Source organism: Delphinapterus leucas, chromosome 1 (genome assembly GCF_059928025.1).
Source record: "Delphinapterus leucas isolate spDelLeu-1000000601 "Yukka" chromosome 1, BTC_Dleu_Yukka2, whole genome shotgun sequence".
NCBI classification, from domain to species: Eukaryota; Metazoa; Chordata; class Mammalia; order Artiodactyla; family Monodontidae; genus Delphinapterus; species Delphinapterus leucas.
The window spans coordinates 22,587,823-22,612,945 of record NC_143129.1 but is presented as its reverse complement, the minus strand read 5'-3'; the positions used below and the strand labels follow the sequence as shown (position 1 = coordinate 22,612,945).

At 37.2% G+C, this 25,123-nt stretch overlaps 1 long non-coding RNA gene across 3 annotated transcripts in view; it reads left to right on the top strand.

Annotated features, from left to right (window-relative positions):
• The window catches only part of LOC111177475 (uncharacterized), a 97,307-nt gene that overhangs the window by 21,760 nt on the left and 50,424 nt on the right, over positions 1-25,123 (top strand). For all 3 annotated transcript variants that reach the window (XR_002645349.3, XR_016392024.1, XR_002645348.3), the window contains exon 3: positions 4,944-5,058. This is a non-coding gene — a long non-coding RNA (uncharacterized LOC111177475). The remainder of the gene's footprint in view (positions 1-4,943; positions 5,059-25,123) is intronic.

Below are 25,123 nucleotides of genomic sequence, written 5' to 3'. Positions count from 1 at the left end.
AAAAACAAAAAACCGCATCATGTTATAAAAGCAAAGGAGAATGCATTTTTTTCCCCAGGAGGTTAATAGGCATTTGGGGATCTTTTAAGAAAAGAATCAAATGTTTAGTCTAATGTCCCAAACCAGTAAAAGAGGGGTAACTCATTGTTGGGCCCCATGCTTCATTTGAGCTCTGCACACTTAATGGTGAGTCCCTGACTTTCATGTTAATTTTCATGAATGACGATGCGTAAGCGATGTTTTAAATCCCCGTGCAGACCCAAATGAAGGTGAACCCTAGCAACCTGAGTTACCTAGTCCTTCTCTGTGGACTCATTTCTAATTGAATGTTAAGATCAAAGTTTAAGTTTATAAGAAAGAAAAAACAAGTGCAGATAAATAGTTATTATCTGACATCCTTATGAAAATTCATGACCTGCCGTTTTATCAGAGACCTTCTAAGAATTCTAATTGTGAAGTCTGCGGAGCTATTAAATGGCTAGTACACTTCAGTCTCTTGATAAGAAGTGAGTTAAATAATTGTCCTGTTTAACTTGTGCTTGTTAACCTTTAAGGTCAACTAGTTTGAACATACGTTTAATGAAATCCTGGAGCCAGAATTTATGATACCGCTGCTGAATGTTAAATTGGACCATTTACATAAGCAGGACATTAACCTTCTGAGCACTAAATAGCATTTTAGCACTTAGCCACTGGGGGCAATAAGAAACATGTTCTATATATTTGTGATAAGCTTGCCTGGAAACTCTCATGATGACCAATTGGCCTACCAAGTTTAGCAGCATAATTAAATGAACGGATTCAGCCTAAGTAAATGATCAGCGCTGTGTACAGTATATCATTATAGTCCGAAGGAAGAAAAAAAGATATGAATAATTTAATAATACATTACTAATTTATCAATGCTAAGTGACTTCGAGGTGGCTCTTTGCAGTTCATTGTTTTCAATTCGATATTTGATTGACTGCTCATGTGATTCAAACTGAATGTATTTCATTTCTTACCAGAAATATATAGAAGCAGTAGATTTGATTTGATTTTTTTGAGCTGAGATGCGTGGGGTTTTCTGCTTTGGTGAGATTACAAAATACCTACTACTGTGCACTGATTAGCAGGTAAACTAGGCATTTGTCACAATCAGATGTGTGTAGTCCCTACTCCTTGGTAGCCTTCCTGAGGGGAGGGCACTAACCCCTGCATTGTGCATAAGCCCAGCTTGCAACACAGCAGCAATTATCATTATGGTTTGGAAGGGTAAAGCACCAAGGAAAGCAATTTGCGCTTCACCCAGGAATGTTCCTGCTGATTGTGGACAGTCAACCCACTGGGCTGGCTCTCCAGGAGTTGCATTCTGTAAACTCAGTCTAATACTCGGGCGTCCTGCTGGCCAAGTGTGTATTTGGGGAAACAGTACGTTACCCTGCGGTCAGCTGGGGCCCCTGCCCCTTGGACTTCTAGGGTAAACCTGGATCCCAATCCATGTCTGTGACAGTCCAAGACTCTTCCTTATATTTCTGAGAGGTCCTGGGTTTTTACTTCCTGTGCATCTCTCTCTTAACCTCACTCTCATTCTCCCTGTCTCTATTGTCTTGAGAGACCCTGTGTGTGTTGTCCTCAGCTTTTTAAGTAGCTTCTTCTAGACACCACTCATGTCCGCCATTCTGCGATTCTAATGACAAGCAGTCTGGTGAGGTCACATTGCTGAGCGCCCTATCTTTCGCTGGTCTCAGCCTTTATCCATTCCTCTCTCCTCTTCACCTTCTTCTTTAAAGGAACAAGATTGTTTCTCTCCATCTTGCCGAGGTCCCTCTTAGGTTTACCTTCTACCCCAAAGAAACAACCATTTGTGCAAACAAACATTTTCCCCTTTCTAAAGGAGAAATCATAAATACTTTCACATCTAGTTGCAAAAGAATGGGAATATGGTACAAAGTGAAGCGAATATTTGGCAAATATCTGGTTGATCTGCTTGACGTGGCGAGTCAGGCTAGACGTGGTAAGTCCTCCCTTTCTGAAGACATGGCTTCCTAATCTGAACCACAGCCTGCTTCAGCAACAACAAACAATAATAATTCCTGGCATTTTTACACTTCAGAGAATGCTCTGCTGTATATGATCTCATCTCATCCTTGAGAACCTGAGAGGCTGTTATACCAATTTCCCATACATGAAATTGTAGCTAAAAGATTTAAGTCCCTTACACAAACCCTGCCCTGCTAGTTGGTGACAGAACCAAATTAAAATTTTTTTTGTCTGTTTCCAAGTCCATTGCTTCTAGGTTGGCCTGACCCATGTGTTCCAATCATTGTTCATATCCACACACATAGATTGCACACCTGTTATTATTTATTAATGTTAAAATACTTCTAAGTAATTTATGTACATGATAAAAGATAGAACAATACAAATAATTATGTAGGAAAAAGTAGACTTTCTCTTTTCTCTGAATCACAGTTAACCCTCTCCAGAGACAATACCAGGATCTTGTAGATATTTCCAGTGATATTCTATTTTGCATGAATTTGTATGTCTATCTTTTAAGATCTGTTTGGTAACTTACTGGCCATACTAGTCAGAGCCTTGATTTTTCATGTAACAGTATGTCTTGGTGACTGATCTGTATTAGCACACATTGATCTATTTAATTTCTTTTAAGGTTGCACAGTACTCTATTCTATGTATTTGTCATAATTTATTTATTCTTCTGGTTCCATCTAAATTTTGTGTCTTTTCCTATTACAGACAATTTAAAAATCTTTGTAATACATTTTTATATTTGAATTCAAGTATATCTGGAAGATTAATTTCTTATTTGAAAAGAATCATTTCTGATACTATTCCTGGCCATGCACTGGTTACTCAGCTTGGCGCCAAACTACCCCATTACAGAAAGCAGGCTTTCCTATTAATGTGTGTACTATTTTGCTCTCAGTTGATTTAACTTCATTCCATCTTTCTAAAGTAAGCTATCTCTGGGTTTGAGAACCAGAATTAGGAATATAGCAGAACATTAGGAAGTTAACTGAGACAGAGTATCTGGCCAAGGTAGAGTCAAGTAGACATAATAAAGGGTTTAGACTCTGAAATAATACAGACCTGGGTTCAAGTGGTAGCTCGACTGATTACTAGCTGTATAATGTGGGCAAGTTACCTAGGCTCTAAGTCTGTTTTTTGCATTCTTCTCTATGTGGCTAATAATAGCACCGACATTCATATAACTGTAGCAGTATGAAATTACATAATGCTTGTAAACACACAGTTTCTGGCTCACAGTAAGCAGTCAAATATCTTAACTACTGTGGGCTATTAATATTGTTTAAACTTTACAAAATAATTGACTAGCTAGCTGACTCAATCCCAGACAAAATTTGATTGTTCATTTTTAATTTAAAACTGTTTACATCAAGCTATTACTTGACAATTTTTACTTGGTCAGAATAACAGCCAGACAATTCTTTTGACCTAACATTGTTTAGAACTGTCTTATAAGTAGATATGGTCCAAGCTTTAGCAACTACTATATACACACTGTTGGGTGAGAAAAGTATTACTGTTCAGATAAGTGTTTTCAACTGAGACCTTATACGAAAATATTTTATAGGCGTGATGTCTTATTTCCCTTCTCTGTTGCTAGTTTGCTTTTATTATTAATTTTATATTGTTCTGTAATGTGAAAGGACTCAAGTATGGGATTAACAGACACATACTAACATATATAAAATAGATTAACAACAAGGATTTACTGTATAGCAAAGGAACAATATTCAATATCTTGTAATAATCTATAATGGAAAAGAATAGAAAAAAGAATATATATATGTGTGTGTTTGTATATGTGTATACGTGTGTGTGTGTGTGTGTATAGAACCGAATCACTTTGCTGTACCCCGAAACTAACACAATATTGGAAATCAACTATACTTCAACTAAAAACAAGTAGAATTCAATGGAAAGCAGTTTAGCTATATAAATCAAATATCACATGTGCATATTTTTGAACCCAGCGGTTCTACTTCTAGAAATTTATGTAACAGAGATATTTGGAAAAATCTACAAATACTGTTCCTCATATTTTTGTTCTATTGCTTCTACTAATAAAAAAGTAATAGAGTAAGAAAAAAAAAAAAGAACTCAGAAAGAATGCTTGGCCTTCACTACTTTGGAAACTGCCAGGTCCGTGTTTTTTATATAGTTAGAGAAAAGTAAAGGAAAGATAGAATCAAGTTGCTGGTCGTCCAGATGCCTAGCCTGACTGTGGAAAGATGGAATCCTTCATCTCGAATTCTCTATGAGGATCACTCTGATCAAAAACCTGCCAAGATATTTAATTCCCACTTGGACTGTACAAGCCCTGCTCAAACTCTGCAAGTTTGCCTCTAGACGTTCCATGACATTTCAGCGCAGTGAAAATGAAGTACTTGGACTTGAAGTCAGAGGACCTGAGTTTGTGTCTTATTTGGCTGCTTTTGCAGCCTGAGTGGGCAGTTGCTGAAGTCAGCTTCTTTGTCTGTCAAGTTTTATAAAACTACTGACCCTACCTACCTCACAGGAGCAAATGAGGTGATGGAAGTTTTTGTGAATAACAGAACATGGGGAAAATTTTAGCAATTATTGTTATTATGATTATCATTGAGACTGGAAATAATGTTCAGAGTCAGAGATAGTGTCTGAGGCCAGCAAAAGGAGTCATTTCTGGAATTAGCTGGCCCTTTTGTAATACTTTCCATTCTGTTCAGCATACCCCTCATCAGTATTTTCAGACCTCCTAGAGCTTTTCTATTGGCAGAACTTCTGTCTTACTCCAAGGTCTGGCTTGACATTTCTATGTATGTGTGTGTGTTGACAATATTGCTGAATGGTTTTCTCACCTTTGTTACCCCTCAGGTAGTATACTTTGAGCTGACACAGCTGAAACTCTGAAAAGTCGGTTTCTTGTCTTTTAGATCTTTCCATCATCTCCCTCCTAGCCTGTCTCCCAAGGACCTCCAACAAATCACCGTGTGTTCTGGAAATGCAAAACCACTGGAATAAACGCCATATCAAGATGAAATGAGAAAGGTAACTTGCTGCAGAGAAACCCTATATACTTTATTCTCTCAAAACTAAACAGATGTGGTTTACGGATTAGCTGATGGTTTGGGTTAGTTAAACCGACAATCCCCTCTTATGTGTTTGATACTCAAGAGTTAAAGGTGTCACTGATTCTTTTTTTCTCCTAATTCTTCTAAAATGCTCAGTGGTTTCGAGGAATTTCTGGCCAACCAATGTAGTAAGAAAGTATTTCCATCTTTGCTTCTGCCTCTCCTTTGTGGCACACCTTCCTTTGAGAATATATCGATACATTAACATTTTAAGGATGATTAGGTATGGAGAATATTTTTTTTACTATATTATATTTTGTTTTTAAAATTTTCATTGAAATATAGTTGATTTACAATGTTGTGTTAGTTTCAGGTGTACAGCAAAGTGATTCAGTTATACATATACCTATATACCTATTTTTTTAGATTCTTTTCCATTATAGGTTATTACAAGATATTTAGTATGGTTCCCTGTGCTGTACAGTAAATAGGTCCTTGTCGGTTATCAATTTTATGTACAGTAGTGTGTATATTTTAATCCCAAATTCCTAATTTATCCCCCCCACCCTTTCCCCTTTGGTAACCATAAGTTTGTGTTCTATGTCTGTGAGTCTAGGGAAACAGGTAGACTTTGGTACCTAAATATCTATTTTGGAATCTGTAGCGCCCCCTAATGGTTGCCATGTTTATCCACTTAGAGTCGGCTTTTTCTCTTCAAACACACTACTTGCCAGACACTAGAAGAACAGTAGTTTGGGGACATTTTTCAAAGGATGCAAATGATTTTATGGCCTTCTTATTGGCTAGTATAATCTTAGCTAGAGCATCTTTTCAATAAACATTTGATGCCTTCATAAGCATATTTCCTCGTCTCCTATTTACTGTTCTTCCATGTTTCCTATACTTTCTTTCTTTTCTTGGCTTGGAATAAATTATTTATTTGAGCACCTTACACTATTCCCAATCAACATCTGGCTAGAAATCTATACAGACAGATTTTTTCATCTGTAAAGACAAACTCAAAGAATTTGGAAATGAAAATGTTGGTGTAGCCATCTGAAAAGCTTTGAAACATTCTTTCAACTTTAGGGCAACCATCCCCCACTTTCCAAGGAACATGCTTCCTGTTAACTGGAAGGAAAAGAAATTTCTCTGACATATTTTCCACTCAGCCCTCTTCTAGGTAATTCCCTTCATTGCTTTGGTAAGTCAATCACACTAACAGGTACCAGTGATTCTGTGCCTGCCTTGGGCTAAATGGAACAGGTGAAAAAACCCTTTCAGGTTGTCAGGTATTAATGTAAAATACCCCTAGACCTCACTGCTTATTCATCTTCATCTAGTTGACTAATGCTTTTCCCATGTTGTTACATGTTGGTAAATTAAAGAAACCTTCCAGACGGTTCTGTCAACAGTTTACTGAAATGTACCTCATTAGCGAAGTTGAGCTGTCACATGAGTGTAATTTAATCCTATTGAATTATCACTCAAAAATGCCTAAGTGCTCGGTTTTTGTACACCAGATAGAACACTTGCTACTAACACTGTCACGTTTCCAGTTGATGAGAGAGGAAACAAGCAAAAAATATGCAGCATCTCCTCTGTCCCCCTGCCCCTCCTTCGCCAATATAGTGATACTAATGTCAACTCCTGAGCAGAATATTACGTTTCACTGTAGATCAGAAACATCCCCATGGATCATCTTCTTTTCAAATCTAAAAAGTAACGCTTGCATGCTGACTGCTACCTCCTTTATTTCCTTGTCCACTAACAAAAGGACTCATTGACACAGAGGCTAATCTGAAGGAGTTCAGTTTTCAGAGTCTATGTACAGCATTTCTTTAACGTTAGGGGAGCTTTTTATTGTAAGACATTATTTGTGGCCTGATGGAGGCGGTATCATGTTTCATCGATGGCAAAACAGCACATGAAATTAATTACTTTGCTTTAGTTGTATCTTTATTGTGATTATTACATTATTCCGAGGTGAACTGTGTCAAGGGAAGGATAAGAACTGATTATAAGAGTTTGGGGTTTGGGGGAGTTTGGGGTTAGTAGATGCAAACTATTACATTTAGAATGGATAAAAAACAATGTCCTACTGTAGAGCACAGGGAACTATATCCAATCTCCTGGGATAAACCATAATGGACAAGAATATAAAATAAGAATGTATATATGTGTATAATTGAGTCACTTTGCTGTACAGCAGAAATTAGCACAACATTGTAAATCAACTATACTTCAATAATTAAAAAAAAAGAACTGATTATAAGAAACCCATGCAGGGTTAACATTTTGTGACGCTGTCCTTTGCAGAACACATTTGTAACTGTTTCCTTGGTTATTCAGGCAGTTGTCACAATGTGGTCAAGGTGTGAGTTTTTCATTGTTGTGATTTGCCTAGTTGATCAGCCTAACCTGTAGAAATTGAGGACAGTCTCTTTAATAGATAAAGACGAACAGCCAAGAAATATATAAGCAGGTCTAAATAAATTAGCCTGACATATCGCACATATACTGATGAGGTATCTGTCATAATCAAAAATGCTTCCTATGGGACGTGTCCTGTACTCTGCATCTTACATGGATTAGTTTTTTATTTCTCTTAACAACGCTCAGTGTTTGGCTTTATTCTGATCACCATCTTATAGTTAAAGAAGATGCAACTTATTGAAGTAGAAGCTAAGGTCATCCAGCTCACAAATGGCAGAACGAAAATGTGAACTCCAAACCCACGCACTTAGCATCTAGGCAGCATTGCAGTAGCAGCTATGAAAGCACAGAGTCAAAGCCTGATCATAAGTTCTGGATGCTCTAACTTGTCACGATGGTTCTCCAAGAGAATGTAGTTCTGTTGCTTGCATTTGGCCTCCTGGTTATGGGAAAGAGAAGCTGCAGAGTTCTGCAGTTGTTTTCCTATTCTGTCAGAGCAGATTAGCTACGGCCCTAGAGTGGGACTTTTGTGCGCTGTGATGCAGGTCACAGGACAATGAAACAAGACCCTGTAGCTTGCGGAGGCCTGGCTAGTCCCCCCATGACAGCGCGCTCAACCTTATCTGCTTGCTGTGCTTTTATGGTCATGAAGATTATAAATTATATGGCTGCTTTCTTAGCCCTCTTACCTTCCTCCAACCTCTCTCCACCAACCCTCCATGTACCTGTCAGGCTTCACCAAAGATGCACTAAATTCTAAATGGTGGAAAACTGACTCTGCATAACGGTGGGTGAAAAGGACCAGGGAGCCTTATATTCCTATTCAGATGGCAGCCAACTTTGCCTGAGAAATAAAAAGGGAAATTCCTGGGAGAAAAATCGCAGAGAGAACGCATATTTTCATATTCATTTTTTCCTCTAAAAGTAGAGCAAAGGGACCAAAATCAATCTAATGCATGTGTATTTTTTCTGTTATTTCTACTGGTGGAATAAAACCCATAAGCAACCTCTGAGATCGCTATACACACAGAACTGTTATTGATTTCCACAGCTATTTTATATGGGAGACACAAATGCAGGATGGCTTTCGGGGATTTTACTAGATCTGGGAAACCTCATTTGGGAAGCAGAAAAGAAGTTGGAGAAAAGTTGGGTCAGGAATACGGACCCACCACTATTCACTCATGTTACAAAATATTTGGGAAATTAAATTAGAAGATCTCAGAATTCCCTTTCAAGTCTAAAGTTTTAAGTCAGCCCTGCCATCTTATGATTATTTGGGAGTAAATATAATCTCACCTACCCACCACTGACACCATATTTTAGTCTTCTCAAAGTGTGGTCCCCAGACCAGCAGAATCAGCATCACTCATTAAAAATGCAAAGGCTTAGCATCACCCTGTTACCAAGTCCAAGCTCATACTGCTCACCACATGACAGGCCAATAAATCAAGAGAAGAGTTTTTGGGGTAAGGCATAGTGACTTTATTTGGAAAACCAGCAGACTGAGAAGATGGTGGACTAGTGTCCCAAAGAATCATCCTCCCCGTGTTAGAATTCAGGCTTCTTTTATACTAAAAGGGGAGGGGGATGCAGTCCTTGTTTTAGCCAGATTCCGGAGATGTGTTAATTTCTTTTTTCCTGCAGCCATTCATGGTGGGCCTGGGCAGGATGTTTCCTGTGAGCCAAACAAGGTATTTTAACTTAACGCTCATTACTTGGGAGGCAGGGTTCCTGGAGATGGGCCATTATGTATAATTTAAGCTTATAGGAAACATCCCTTTAGTGCTTAACTTGAATACAAAAGTTAGCTTAACAGAATACAAAAGTTCTTCCTTATTACAACCTAACATCTGCTGTATTAATGACTCTGGTGGTGGGGGTCCAGTAATATGTGGATTAACACACCTTCCAGGTGATTCTCATGCATGGCCAAGTTTGAGACCCACTGACATAATACTTACATTATGGTTCATTTATACATATGTTCCTCCATGTATTCTATGATAAACTTCTTGGAGCAGGAACGTATTGGTTTTGCTCTAACTTTAGCTCATCGATTAGGAGTGAGGCACAGCCTTTGCTTTCCTGGAGATTATAATCAAGTAAGGAACATAAAACTAGCAACCCTCAATGTGTGAAAGAGATGGGTTTCTCTCTACTCATCATTTGGAGAATCATGAGTGTGGGAGTGACAGACACATATTTGATGCCCTGCTTTTCCCCATCCACAAAGGCGCAAATGAGCTGCTTACTTTTGCTGGACAAGCTTTAATATATCTTTGTAAATTAAAAATCTAAGTGGTAATGTTTGATAACAGTACAAAATGCAACTTAAATTTCGTGCCTAAAGATCAACTGGCATGGAAATATATTGGATTCTCTAGAAAATGATCATCATGATGACATCACCTTTTTGGACATATCAGCACACTTTTGAGACAGGAAAAAGGACTGAGTACAATGTGCCAAGCCTTTTGATAAAGTTATCATGAACTCCATAAGTGAGGAAGACGTTGCTAACCTTCTCCAAGGAAGAACTCAGAGTGAAGAGTCCCCACTGAACAAAGGATGTTTCATTGTCACTCCTTGCCTCAAAACACATTGAGCCAAGTCACAGTTAGTTTGAAAATGGTTGCAATTTTCAGATTTTGCCTTCTCCTCACGCTTTCAATAAAAGTGAGCCTGCCCTTTCTATGAACTTGTCAACAAAGAAGTAAGAACTAATGATAACATGCCTTTTAGATGACTTAAGAGTTAGTGCATCAATGTGGTTCCCTTCAGCAACTCTTCTTTATCTTGTTATTTTTCTTAATAAACCACACACACACAAATTACATGCACACAGCCATTCATTCATTCATCATTCATTTATGAAGGGGTCATGCCTATTTCCCATTCCAAACCTTTTTATCCTACCATGTGTGGTTGGTCAATCATAACAACCTTTTGCCTGTCTTCCCGCCTTCTGTTTCTCCATCTTCAGAGTTCACCTCCTCTTTACTAATCGCATTTTTCTTATTTGCCCTCAGGGTCCCTCACATTTATTGCATTAGAAGACGAAGGGCGTAGTAGCCCTATTCACATGGGTGAGAAGTGTTGGAAGAGATTAGAAGGTGGATAGAAAGGACTGTTTGGACTTAATGTATTTGAGGTGCCTGTGGGACAAACATGTGGAAATTATTTCCAATATGCATGGGTCCAGGGCTCAGAAGGAAGATGCGGTGTGATGAATTAAGGATACACATGGTAGTTTAAAGTCCAGATGTAGATGAGATCACTGCAGAGATTAAGCAAAGGGAAATGAGATTTGAGCACAGAGTAGGTTCCCAGTAAATGTTTGCTGTTTGTGGCATTTTACTGGGAAATTTACTACTAGTATGTGTGTCATGATCCTTTTAGGTTGTCATGACCTGACCCTTTGAGGTTACGAAACTTGCTCATTCCTGGTGTTCATTACGGATTCTAACTCTCCACTTCAAAAGTTACTTTAAAGAGAGATATTCCTAGAAATTTTGGTTAATCAAATGGCAGCTCAGTGGATGGAAGACTTCCAAAATAAATACTGAAAATAGGTTTTAACCCTCACCCCTCTTAAGGCTAAGAAAAGAAGTCTGCTTTTTGTAGAAGGAAAATCCAATAGGAGCTATAGTCAGAGAAGAAATGCTAGCAGGGACTTCAGAGATCAAAGCTGAAGCGCTTATTTCCTATGAGAGGAGACTGAGGCAAAGAACGGTTAAGAAGCTAACGCAAGGCCTCCTGCTTAAAACTGGCAGAAATCTCAACCCGTGTCATCTGAACAACAGATTTAGAGAAAGACTCTTTACGTTCTGATAATGCTGGGAATGCTCCCTGGAGCTTAAAGGGTCAAAATAATGACCTATTTCACAATTTCAAATTAAAACGTAAAAATTTCAGTTACATTTTTACTTAATTGAAAAAGGAAGGCAAGGTCTGGTGTAAGGTAACTTCTTAAGTTTCATTGTTTTTGTTTTCTTCAGCTGTTTTTTGGGTTTTTTGTTTTGTTTGTTTTAAGAGGGGAATGTGGATTGGAACAGATAACATTAGGTCACTTTTAGCTTCAAAATGTGGCATTCTGTAATTCCTAAAAATCATAATATACTTGTGTAAGGAAGGATGAGAATGTCAGTAAATCAAATAATAACACTCATGCTAACATTTCATAATTATAAAAATATTCAAAATTCTTGATCAATACAATCAATTGTAAAGTGAAGATTTTGCTTGCCTTGTTCTAGTTTGTCTGATAATCTATATACACAGCTCTTTTTTTTAAAAAATTGAATTATCGTAGATATGGGTGATTTCTACAGTCTAAAGAGCCATACTATAACATTCAAAGGAAAACTTTAGACTATTATTTCAGAAGAACGGGCAAAGTAATAGTTTCTTCTTTCTTCATACTCTACATTTTTTTCCTCCATGTTAATGAATGTTTTAAGTGTGAAAGCCCAAACTTCACAAGTACCTAATTCTTCCTTTAAAAAGAACGACACTACCTTTTTCCTGACTTCCCACCACATAAATTGGTAGTGGTGGAGGAGAGGGGAAGAGTGAGTTTTAGAAATTAAAGAAATGATCATCTCTAATATCCTCTTCCAGTCCTGCAGGTGACTCACTGCAGCTAATAGCAATAAAACATCTTTTATGTGTAGCCGAATTCAAGAATCTGCCGATTATTTATGGATCTGACATTAGTTTGTTATTTATTATTCATTCAACAGACATTTTTCAACCTCGACTTCTGTGCTGGGTAATCAGGTAAAAAAATATATGATGTAACACCAAACAGTTGCTTTTGTTGAACTGAGGGAGGAAACTCTTCCATTAGGCAGAACTTTTCAAAAGCAACTTAGAGCACGATATGGAGTAATTATGGAAGTTGGTAGCAGGAAAAAGAGATAACACAATTCCTTCATCATTGCCCTAATCAATTCAACTTGTAAAACCACTAGAAATCCCTAAATCTTTTGACAGATTCACAAATATGCAAACAGAGTCACAATGATAAGATGAGAGAGAAAGTTTTACTGTTCGGTATGAACATCAAACAATATTTTTATGAATTACGGAGATTTATTTAAGAGTTCCTTCTCTTTCCCCCATAAAATACATACAAAACATTTCTGAAAATCAGCAAACAATCAAAGTCACCCAAAGTTTTTGATTTCCTTGCTTGCCATCCAAAAATGACCGTGAGGCTGTAACAAGATAGAACAGTATATTAGAAGTAGGCTTGGTAGATAAGACAAAGCAACCCTAAAAGAAAATCCTGAACCACATACTCAATGTGGTTGAGTATGTTAAGGACAGTCAATTCTAGACGTGTATCACAAGGATGTTTCTGGGGTTAATGTTAAATCTTTTAGAAAATTCAGAGTAAAAAATCTTCAAAGGTGGAGCTAATACAGCATGGTGTGCAGAATAAAGATTGTGGTTAAAAGACCCAGGTTTAAATCCTCCTATAAAACTTAGTTTTCTCATTTTTAAAATAGGCATAATAATTCCTACCATGCAGGATTGTTATAAAAAGAAATAGGCAACAAGTAAGTGGTCATTTATAATAGTGGTTCTCAATAGGAGATGACTTTGTGCCCTCTTTCCTGTCTCCCACCCCAGGGGACATTTGGCAAAGTCTAGCGACATTTTTGGTTATCACAACTAGAGAAGGGGTATTACTGGTATCTAGTGTTCAGAGGCCAAGGATATTGCTGGGCACCCTATAAAGCACAAGACAGGCCCTACAACAAAGAATTATCTGGCCCAAGTATCCATAGTGTGAAGGTTGAAAAATCCTAGTAAGTACAGAGCATAGCAGGTGGGTAGGAAATCATGGTTATTACCATTACCTACAATACTTCAATACTAGATCTTACATAAAAAAGAAGCATTGTGTATGTGGGGTGAATAGACTAAATATTTTTCTAGCCCTTATGAATGAACTCCAAGATCTCCCTGGAGATGTACATAATCCATTGTACAGCTTGAATACTATTCTCAATTAGCTCTAGTGACATCCAAAATGGATCTAGGTTGAGACAGGCTTGTATGAATGTATAAAGGAATTTCCTGTCAATGTTACTGTTTGTCAGATAGCCAGCCTCTTGACAGGCAAAACAACTAAAACTTAAGACGGGCATAGGCTGGAAAGGTAATTTAAAATCGTTTGTCAAGGTTGATTTTCCAATATGTTCTGTCTTAGATCCATCTCTGTTATGATTACTTGGTTATTTCTTCCCACTCTTTCCTCCCTTACCATGAGCTGAATTTGGGTGTTCTCCTCACAACTCCCTTACCAGGACAGTTAGACTTTGGGTCAGTGGGACACAGCATGCTATCTATAGAATATATTCGAAAGCCCATGGTCCATGAAAGTCTTAAATTTTTATTTCTGTGCTTTCCTGTAAATATAACAACATTCCTCTATCTTCTCTATTATGGAAATATCCTATGATGTTCCTCTGTAGGAATTTTTTCCATGGTAACTTTGAAAAAAATCACAAAGTACTTAGAGAATTTTTTTGACATACCAATAAACCAACCTAAAAAATGCAATCCATTACATCAGATTCTGACATTTTCTAAGAAGGATCTGTATTCAATTAAATCTAGTTTCTCACACATGGTTTTTAGGATTTTTTTTTTTGGATTTGACATCCTCATGTACAAGTTTCCATCTTCATTTTGTCATGTAACAATTCTGAACACTCTTTTTTTTAACTTCTTTCCCAGCTTGCCTTCACCATCCATGAGACGGTTCATCACTTCTGTCTCACTATGGTGATTGTACTTTTCCACTTTTCTAATTTGGCTCATGCACATTTTTGATTACTCTTTCATATTCAGTGTTGGTTATTTATTTACACAAGAGTTAAAACATCGGCTGTTTTATTACTCTTTGTATTTCTACAAAGTGTCTAATGCAATGCAGGCACACCACAAGCCTCCCAATAAATGAGGATTCAACGAGTAAAGACCTACTCACATGCAACCAAGTTATGATGTAAGCACTGTTGATTCCCAAAGAGTGATTTGTTTACACAGTCTTATCAATGCTGCCTTGGTTCTTTCTGCTTTATGTTTAAAACATCATGAACATGTTACAGGTGAAATTTATCTGTAAATAGTACCAGATGTTACAGTAAATCTAAGCTTTATAGCCACAAGAAGGATTTTAAGAAATATTGTTAAGAGTTTGTATCTATTTTGAACACCTTAAAGTCCCTGAATAGGATACAACATTGTATCCTTGATAAGTATGAAATGAAATGAAGTTAGGCAAAATCTTAATTATAAATAAAGTCCCCACACTGATGCAGTTCATTTTTTATTAGTTACCTATCAAATGGCACTGGACTAAAAATTCCTTACTGAATATTTAGTTTTATAACATGCTGTCAAAACAAGGGATTTTGATATGTCAATATGACTTTTAAATCAATATTATTAATTGAAACTGAGAAAACATTTCAGCCTTGCCTTCAATCCAACAAATATTTATGGAATACCTATTATGTGTTAGATGCTATTCTAGGTACTGGGCATATAGCAGTGACCATACCTTTTGTCCTTAAAACTTACACGTGCAATCTGTATTCATTTGCAACTGGAGGTGTATGGAGAGAATAGTAGTTTGCTTCTTAAATAAGTTAATAAATATGCTGTTTGCATTTTCTGACGTATTTACTTACTTGATGATCTGGATTTCACATGAAAGAATCAACATAGTAAGGAAAGAAGGCATGAATTCTTTTTGTATTCTTTCCAAACGTTCGAGACTGAATAGTTTCAAAGCTGTTACCTAGAATGCTTCAATAATGGTTTGGTGAATTCCCAATTAGGATGACTTTTTATTTTACTTTCTAATTTACTGTTTTACTTACACATAATCACTGTTCATTGTCTTACAGAAATATACTTACAAATGGCTATCTAGTTACATATTTAGGTGTGTTCAAATTTTAATATTTTATTTTAAAATAGAGAATTTGAGGATAGGGAAAAATAAGCAGAAAAAAAAAAACTTACCTCTGGTCATTAGTGTAAATCCAGTTGTCTGTACTTTACAGGGAATTAGTCGCTTTTTAGAAAGAGCTTTTAATTGCTTAATCTAAGTAATGTGGGCAATGGCATACGTGTTTTATTTTAGAGTCTATCTAGCCCACTCAGAAAATGTAATGGACCTAATTTTCATTTAGTATAGGTCTGTGCAGTTCCTAAAACATCTAAATGGCTATTAATTTAATCAGGTAATTTAACTATAGCTCTAGAAAAGGCCACCAGCTAGTTGTCACGCAATGATTATGAGGATGACATTTCTATCCCATGATGCCAACGGCAGACTTTGATACATCATTTTCTTTTTGAAGGTTAAACTCAGATAACCTGCCTTTGGCATTTAATTAGCTACATATTAAACACTTTTTTAATAATAAAATGATTAAAAATTTTATTGCTTCTCAAATGAGGCCCTTTTTGATAGATTTAATGACTTGGTTAGAGCTCTATAGTTTGTGAACCAAACCTTACTTAGGCCAGTATGTAGTAATGATATGCTTTACAGCTTACAAAATCTGTATTTTATTCAAATGATGGCCATAATCATTTTGGATAAAACTTATAATGCTTTTTTCTGTATTTGTAAGTCTAACTGTTAAACGTCATTGGAAAGTAACCAGAAACCCCTTGATTCAAAATTTCCAGAAATTATCAAGTTCAAGATGAACAAAGAGACCATGAAATCTGTTTAATGTGCTGAATCTTATATACTAATTGTTTACATTTCAAAAAAATCACTTGTCACCATTGAATATCTGCCAAAAATAATACAACTATTGTAGAAATGATGGAGAAGTGTGAGTAGACTGCAAATCCCCATCCGTATTTTCACTTAATATTAGCTCTTTCTTCAGTGAAAACGGTCATCAGGAGACTCTTCCTTGTTCATTCTTAGTGCGAATTGAGAGAAGGGGGAGTTAAAATATCTGTAAAATAGGTTGAAGAGACCGAAAGCTATCATGCAAGAACAGGGTGTAACTACAGTCTGAATACAAGCGACCGTTGTCCTTTTATTCATTTTTAAAGTTTTTTATTTAATTTCGAATTTATTTTATTATTTATATATGCATAGGTTTTAAGTGCTCAGTCCAATGACATTTGACAAAAGTATACAGCAATATGACCACCACCTCAATCAAGCTATGGAACAATTCAGTTATCACTCACACTTCCTCATGCCTCTTTCTAGTCAGCTGCCCAACTGTTTTGAATTCTGTCACCATAACTTAGTTTTGCTTGTTTTAGAGCATCATGTAGATGTAATTATATGGGGGACATACTTCTTTTGCTTGTCACATTATTTTTGAGGTATACAGTATTCAAGATTTTGCTCCTCTTAGTAGCTTGTTCCTCTTTATGGCCGTGTTCACACTCCATTGTGTGAGTACATCACAACTGTTTATCCATTCACCTGTTGATGTATGTTTGGGTTGTTTCTAGCTGTTTACTATTATTAAGTAAGCCATGAACATTTTAAAATAATTTTTTGAACATGTTTTTATTATTATTGACTAAATACCCAAGAGTAGCACTGCTGGGTCATTATAATACGTGTATCTTTAACTTGAGGAGAAACTTTAACTTGAGGACACTTTTGATGTAGTTGTCAATGGACCTGCATCTACTCCCTTCAGCATAAAAAGATAAAAGGATATAATGAATACTATTCAGTGCACAGTATAATGTGAGGTTGTTTAGAATTTTAATTGTGATTATCTTCTGTCTGTAGATGTAGTAATTTTCTCTTTGGTGGTTTGACAGAATGGTCCCCCTCTTATTCCATATCAACAGATTACCACTTTTATTTCGGGTTTAGGTAAATGTGGACTTGTTTTTTGGGATTTTGGTTGTTAGAGAAAATAAGGGGAAAAACATAAACACAAATTATTAATCAAATTAAGATGACTGATATAGAAGAGGCTACCTGTTATTTTGTCAAATGTATATCTCTTTTTACATTAATGAACTTTCTAAGTAATCAAGCTATGCAGATGGCAATAATTTTGGTCATTAAGATCTTTAGTCAGCAACAAATAAGCACATTTTACTATTAATCCACGTTACTCACTTTTAACTTTTTATGGAGCATTTTGTTAATTATAGTACAGAAATTTTGAGAACATCTGTGAACTATAGAAATATCCTTGACCTTTGACCTTGTGAAAAGAAATTTATTACAGTTTGACTCTATCAGCTTAGAATACATTCCTGTTTACATAGAACCTTTATCTTTAAGCTAATTGTATACAATCGTATATAATTATGGTGTCTCGGTAGAAACTAACAATTTTGAGTCAAATAAAATGGTCTGGAGGCACTTTATTTTAACTTTACTTAATGAGTTGCCACGATGATCTAGAGCTTCACTGCCCAGTAAGGTAGCCACTGGCTACATGTGGTTACTGAGCACTTGAAGTGTGGCTAATCAGGATGGAGACTTAGTACCAAAGATAAAAAATCTCATTAATAATTGGTATATTGATTATGTATTGAAATGATAATACTTGGCATATGTGGGTTAAACAAAATATGATATTAAAATGAATTTCACCTGCTTCTTTTTGTTCTTTTCAACATGGCTATTGGAAAATTTTAAGTTACATATGTGGCTCCCATTTTATTTCTATCGGACAGAGTTCATCAAGATGTATATTCTCCTGCTATAAAAATATAGAGCAAGTATCGCTACATGCTAATTGTCTGTTTTCATGGATATGAACTGAGAGTGGTTTCAATAGGTAACTGATCCACAGAGTCCCCTAGAATGGAGCTCTGATGAGTAAGAGAATGGCTAGGAGGAGCAATCTTAGCTCGCCCGAAATACCTAAGCTCTGTAGATGGCAGAAGACCAATTCTCCCAGCAACTTGATAGACCCTCCCCGTGCTGAAGTTCCAGATTGTTGAAAGGCATTTATACCAGTTTTTACGAGAGTGAATTGAGGGTGAATGGATAAAGTGAACGGCATTCCATCCTGGATCCTCTATTCTCATTTCAAACCTTGATGATCACCATTCTGCCTATGCATCATTTGCATTTATCCTCATGCAGTCTCAACACAGAAGACAAGGATGAACTCAAGTGAAGAACTAACCTACCCTGAGGCAACTAGAGACTTAAAATTTGAAAGTAAAACTCCACTGAATTTTTGTTCATGTTCTGTGCATAACTTAAGAATGCAGTAGAGAATTGAAGCATAGATCCATCCCTAAAAAAGAATAAACAAAAAAAGATTTGTAGACAAATGACTGAATGGCCAAATTAGGCATTTGATTTGAGGCATTCGTAGAATTCCCCCTTGTGTGTTTGGATGCTACCAAAAGGCAGGCTGTATGGGGTAATGGAAACATGAATGTTTGGGGAAAAGACCAAGGAAGGTTCTCTGGCTTCTGGGAAAATTCCCATCTACCTCAGGAGTACTTGGGGCATGGTCCTCATTGATAACTTCTAAAAGTGAGTCTATAGAGGGTATAATTGAAAGAGTTATGAAAAAAGAAAGAAAACAATTTCACCCTATTGACAAAAGGACTACAACCTTAATTTGCTCACCTGTGTATAGGATGCTACATCAAATGGAAATCTACCTGCCACCCCTCTAAGTTACTCTGTTTAGAAAGACCTCTGCTTGCTTAGACTTCCTTCTATAAATGTAATGCTTGCTGAAATGTCAAATTGAGACTTAGACTACCTATACATATTTTACCCACCAAATAGAAGCTATCTGTGCTTCCTCAAACAAGCTCTATCAATGCATTTGAATCATGTTATGTTTTCATAACACCAAACGATTCACTGATGTGTGAAAGGACCAGTAAATCGGCAAGTTGCTTGTTCTGTGTAAATCCAATGAGCTCATGTATTTGAGTAATTAGACTGGAGGTGCAGCTGTTTGGTGCCATGAAGTTTCTAGTCCTCGGTGAGACAGAGATCCAGGAACTGTTATTTCTTATTGAAGAAATGCTCATGAATGTGACACCGAATTTCTGAACTATGCAATCCAGAGCTCTTTGTATATCCTTATCAATCATAGCTTATATGAATAACCATTGAATTATCAGAGACGTAGGCAGTCTTCTTTAAGTATAAAAAGGCACTATGATACAGCATTTAAGAGCAAAGATGCTGGAGCTAAACTGGGCTCTGCTACCTACAAGCTGTGTGTCCCTAGGTACTCACCATTCTGTGCCTATTTCTTCATCTTTAAAATGGAATAATAATAGCACTTAATTCATGGAGTTATTCTGAAAATTAATGAATTCATAATTTTAAAATGCCTTGAAAAGTGCTTGACATATCTAAGCTGTTAATTATTACATATTTTATATTGCAATTGAGGAAGTCTCACTAGTTCAATGGAAGTTACGGCTGCATCCGTTTAGGAAGATGTCACCTAAGGTTCTATGGCCTTGGTCACAAAGAACTGAAGCTGATTTCCTACAGCCCTTCAACAAACTGCTAAAGATGAGTTCTATCTCTTCTCCATGGGAAAGCATTTTGAAACAGGGACCTAGAGGCAATGGAGCCCTTTCTACTTACCAACTACACATTTTTCTTTTACGTGAGATAATTATGTAAAAAACTGTGCAAGCTAGCCATCAACTGGCATCCATTTCTGCAACCCAAGCTTTTAGCACAATCTTTGGCACAGAGCTAAGACGCCCAGTAAATAATCCTAATCACATCCAAAGTTGCTATGGACTGAATATTTGTCTTCCCCCAAATTCATATATCGAAGCTCTAACCCACAATTGTTGGAATTTGGAAGTGGGGCCTTTGGGAGATAATTAGCTTTCCATGAGGTCGTGAAGGTGGGAACCTCATTATGGGATTAGTGCGCTTATAAGAAGAGGAAGAGAACAAAGCCCTCTCCTCACCATGTGAGGATACAGCAAGTCTGCAAACCAGGAAGAAAGAGCTTACCAAACACTGAATCTGCCCTTGACCTTGGACTCCCCAGCCTCCAGAACTGTGAGAAATAATGTTTGTTGTTTAAGCCACTCTGTCTATGGTATTTTGGTATAGTAGCCCAAACTGACTATGACAACAGCTAACATTTGTTAAGCATTCTTGCCAGACACTGTTCTAAACATTCTATATATATTAATTTTTAATCCTCATAATTCCATGAAATATATACTATCATTATCTTATTACCCCTATGTTGAAGATGGATACCAAGGCACAAAGAGGTTATATACCTAAGATGACCCAGCTAGAGAATGGTCGCACTGATATTAAGACATGAGCAGTCTGGTGTGGAGCCTGCACTTTCGATCACTACATTATACTGCAATAAATATCTTCTAAATGAATGAATCAGTGCACACTCAGGACACGATTTTCCATCACAATTTTATTGTTAATGTTTCCTTCAAATAAAGAGCAAAGATTTCCCTGGAGGAAAAATTTGAAACAATACCGAGATATGATAGAACAACTATGCATAAAGTATGGGTTCAACACATATAGGCAGTTTTGAACAACATTCACCACGTCTCCAGGGAAGGGTGAATATGAAGTCCATGGTAATTCAGTCCAGGGACCAAGGGGCAGGGAAATGGAAGCGTTACCTTGGAGAATGGCTCATGATCTAGAGAGTTAGGATAGTAGATGTTACATGCATCAATTCAGGCTCCAGACTTCCAGGGACCTCTTACACCTAAGATACCTAAGGCACGTGACCTAACAGCTTTCAACTTCAGTTTCTTCCTCTGAAAAATGGGGATAATATTAATCCCTACCTCTTGGGGTTGTTGTGAGAACTGAATGAATTGGATGTGTGCAAAGCAAGGAATACGGTGCCTGACCCACAGCGAGTCCTCAATAAGTGTCTGGTGTGTTGTTAGTGCCGGGGCTCTAAATCTCATCTCTGTGAGCTCCTGAGAGCTTTTTGTTGAGTCGTTTTGGCCTCTTGCTTCTGGTTTTCTCTCTGGAGAATTGTCAGGGTGCCCTTGTGATTTAGTCAGGCTTCAAGAAGAGGTTTACTAAAACCACAGATGCTCCTGATCAGGCTGGCTCTGTCGGTCATGGGTTTCTTGCTCAGAGCAGGGAGACTTCTCTCCAGCTTTCTCTTGGCTTGGATCAAGTTGCTTCAACAGACCAGCATCTCTCTTTCAATCCAGATCTACTTGCCTACAAGCTATAAATCAGCTTTGGAAAACACGTTTTTCTACAAGTCCAGACGTAAAAAAATAGACCTGATTTCCTCATAGTGCCTGCAGTGCCTCCCTCTGAGACAAAGCCAGGTTGATTTGTTTTTTCCAGAGCAACATGAGTGCCATTAGTGCAATTGTATCAGTAAACTTCTTTTGTCAACAGACATTCCCAGCTAGGGACTTGGGCACTGATAAGATACAAGCCAAATGTGTATTTAATCATTAGATCTATATATTTATTTATTTATTTGTTTAACATCTTTATTGGAGTATAATTGCTTTACAATGGTGTGTTAGTTTCTGCTGCGTAACAAAGTGAATCAGCTATACGTAAACATATATCCCCATATCTCCTCCCTCTGCGTCTCCCTCCCACCCTCCCTATCCCACCCCTCTAGGTGGTCACAAGCACCCAGCTGATCTCCCTGTGCTATGCGGCTGCTTCCCACTAGCTATCTATTTTACGTTTGGTAGTGTATATATGTCAATGCCACTCTCTCACTTCGTCCCAGCTTACCCTTCCCCCTCCCCATGTCCTCAAGTCCATTCTCTACATCTGTGTCTTTATTCCTGTCCTGCCCCTAGGTTCTTCAGAACCACTTTTTTTTTAGATTCCATATATATGTGTTAGCATACGATTCTTGTTTTTCTCTTTCTGACTTACTTCATTCTGTATGACAGACTCTGGGTCCATCCACCTCACTACAAATAACTCAATTTTGTTTCTTTTTATGGCTGAGTAATATTCCATTGCATCTATGTGCCACATCTTCTTTATCCGTTCATCTGTCGATGGACACTTAGGTTGCTTCCATGTCCTGGCTATTGTAAATAGTGCTGCAATGAACATTGTGGTACATGACTCGTTTTGAATTATGGTTTTCTCAGGGTATATGCCCAGTAGTGGGATTGCTGGGTCGTATGGTAGTTCTATTTTTAGTTTTTTAAGCAACCTCCATACTGTTCTCCATAGTGGCTGTATCAATTTACATTCCCACCAACAGTGCAAGAGGATTTCCTTTTCACCACACCCTCTCCAGCATTTATTGCTTTTAGATTTTTTGATGATGGCCATTCTGACTGGTGTGAGATGATACCTCATTGTAGTTTTGATTGGATTTCTCTAATGATTAGTGATGTTGAGCATCCTTTCATGTGTTTGTTGACAATCTGTATATCTTCTCTGGAGAAATGTCTACTTAGGTCTTCTGTCCATTTTTGTATTGGGTTGTTTGTTCTTTTGATATTGAGCTGCATGAGCTGCTTGTATATTTTGGAGATTAATCCTTTGTCAGTTGCTTTGTTTGCAAATATTTTCTCCTATTCTGAGGGCTGTCTTTTCGTCCTGTTTATGGTTTCCTTTGCTGTGCAAAAGCTTTTAAGTTTCCTTAGGTCCCATTTCTTTATTTTTGTTTTTCTTTCCATTTCTCTAGGAGGTGGGTCAAAAAGGATCTTGCTGTGATTTATGTCATAGAGTGTTCTGCCTATGTTTTCCTCTAAGACTTTTACAGTGTCTGGCCTTACATTTAGGTCTTTAATCCATTTTGAGTTTATTTTTGTGTATGGTGTTAGGGAGTGTTCTAATTGCATTCTTTGACATGTAGCTGTCCAGTTTTCCCAGCACCACTTATTGAAGAGGCTGTCTTTTCTCCATTGTATATTCTTGCCTCCCTTATTAAAGATAAGGTGACCATATGTGCATGGGTTTATCTCTGGGCTTTCTATCCTGTTCCATTGATCTATATCTCTGTTTTTGTGCCAGTACCATACTTTCTTGATTACTCTAGCTTTGTACTATATAGTCTGAAGTCAGGGAGCCTGATTCCTCCAGCTCTGTTTTTCTTTGTCAAGATTGCTTTGGGGACTTCCCTGGTGGCGCAGTGGTTGAGAGTCCGCCTGCTGATGCAGGGGACATGGGTTCGTGCCCCGGTCCGGGAAGATCCCACATGCCGCGGAGCGGCTGGGCCCGTGAGCCATGGCCGCTGAGCCTGCGCGTCCGGAGCCTGTGCTCCACAGCAGGAGAGGCCACAGCAGTGAGAGGCCCGCGTACCGCAAAAAAAAAAAAAAAAAAAAAAAATCACTTTGGGGAACTTGGACGTATATATGTCTTAGGCTCCATACACAGGGATTTTACTAAGAAGGGAGAAAGCTTTTTCTCAAAAGATGGTCTTGTGCTAAAAAAAACCCCCAAATTTCTTCCTCCTTTAAATTTCTAAAATGCTATAATTCTTCAGAAGGATACTAGACCCTCGATACTGTGTAAAAGCATAAAACTTTGTCATAGAGAGACCTGGTTTCACGTCTTGGTTCATTTGCCTACTAGCTGTGTAAATTTGGACACATGTGATGCATTCTTTCCAAGCAACTCCCTGCAGCATCCCTGTTCTTCATCTGGAAAGTGGGGATAAAAATACCAATTCTGTACGAGGTTTTATAAAGGATGAAAGGAAACAATCCATATAAATTCCTTATCATGGGCCTTATATATAATAAGAGCTCAATAAATGGTAGCAATTATCACTGTCACTGACAATTTGTTTTTAGTGTTCCTGTTGGTGACATACTACTTGAATAGTTTTGGCTGAGTTTGACACCTCCTGTTCCTATGATTTTGCAGATTTGAAATTGATAAGAAAAGCAAGATGATTTATTATGTATGTAATATAACTTATTGCCTTGTGCTTGAAACTTCATTGAAGTAGAGCTCTCTGTACGTAATTGGAAGGTAGCTAACAACACACAAGAAAATAATGATGGTAAAGATAATTCTTGTTATTGACTGAGCTCCCACTATGTTCCAAGGACTATTCCAGGTATTTTATGTACAACACTCTATTAGAAATATGTTCTTATTTTTAATTTACAGATGAAGAAACTGAAGCTTGAAGAGTTTGCTTGCCCATAACTGGCTTATAAGAAGAGCCAGTATTCTAAACTTCTGCTATCTGAGTCAGATATGGACTTGATAAATCTAAAGATAGGAATCCTATGTTAATTATTATTTTTGTCTCCTCGAGTTTTTATTGTGAGAATGAGAAAGTGAATGAAAAATAATGAAGATAATGGGGTAGAAAATGTTTAGGATATGAGCAACAAGATTTCTAACCTATTATTAAATTTAAAAACACACACACAAAAAAACCTTTCCAAGCAAAATTGGTGGTCTTCGGAAGAAACAGGTGGAATAATTTGAAATTGTTCAATTTTGAAATTGCCATCCCTAAGAGATTTTTTTATCCTTTACTCTCAAATAGGCATACTTTTCTAAGGGCTGGCTTATTCTTTTTTTTTTTATTATTTCAAATTTTTGATAAATTTTATTGGAGAAAAAAATCAGATGAGGAAATAGAAAGTAACTGGGCGATAGACGGTGG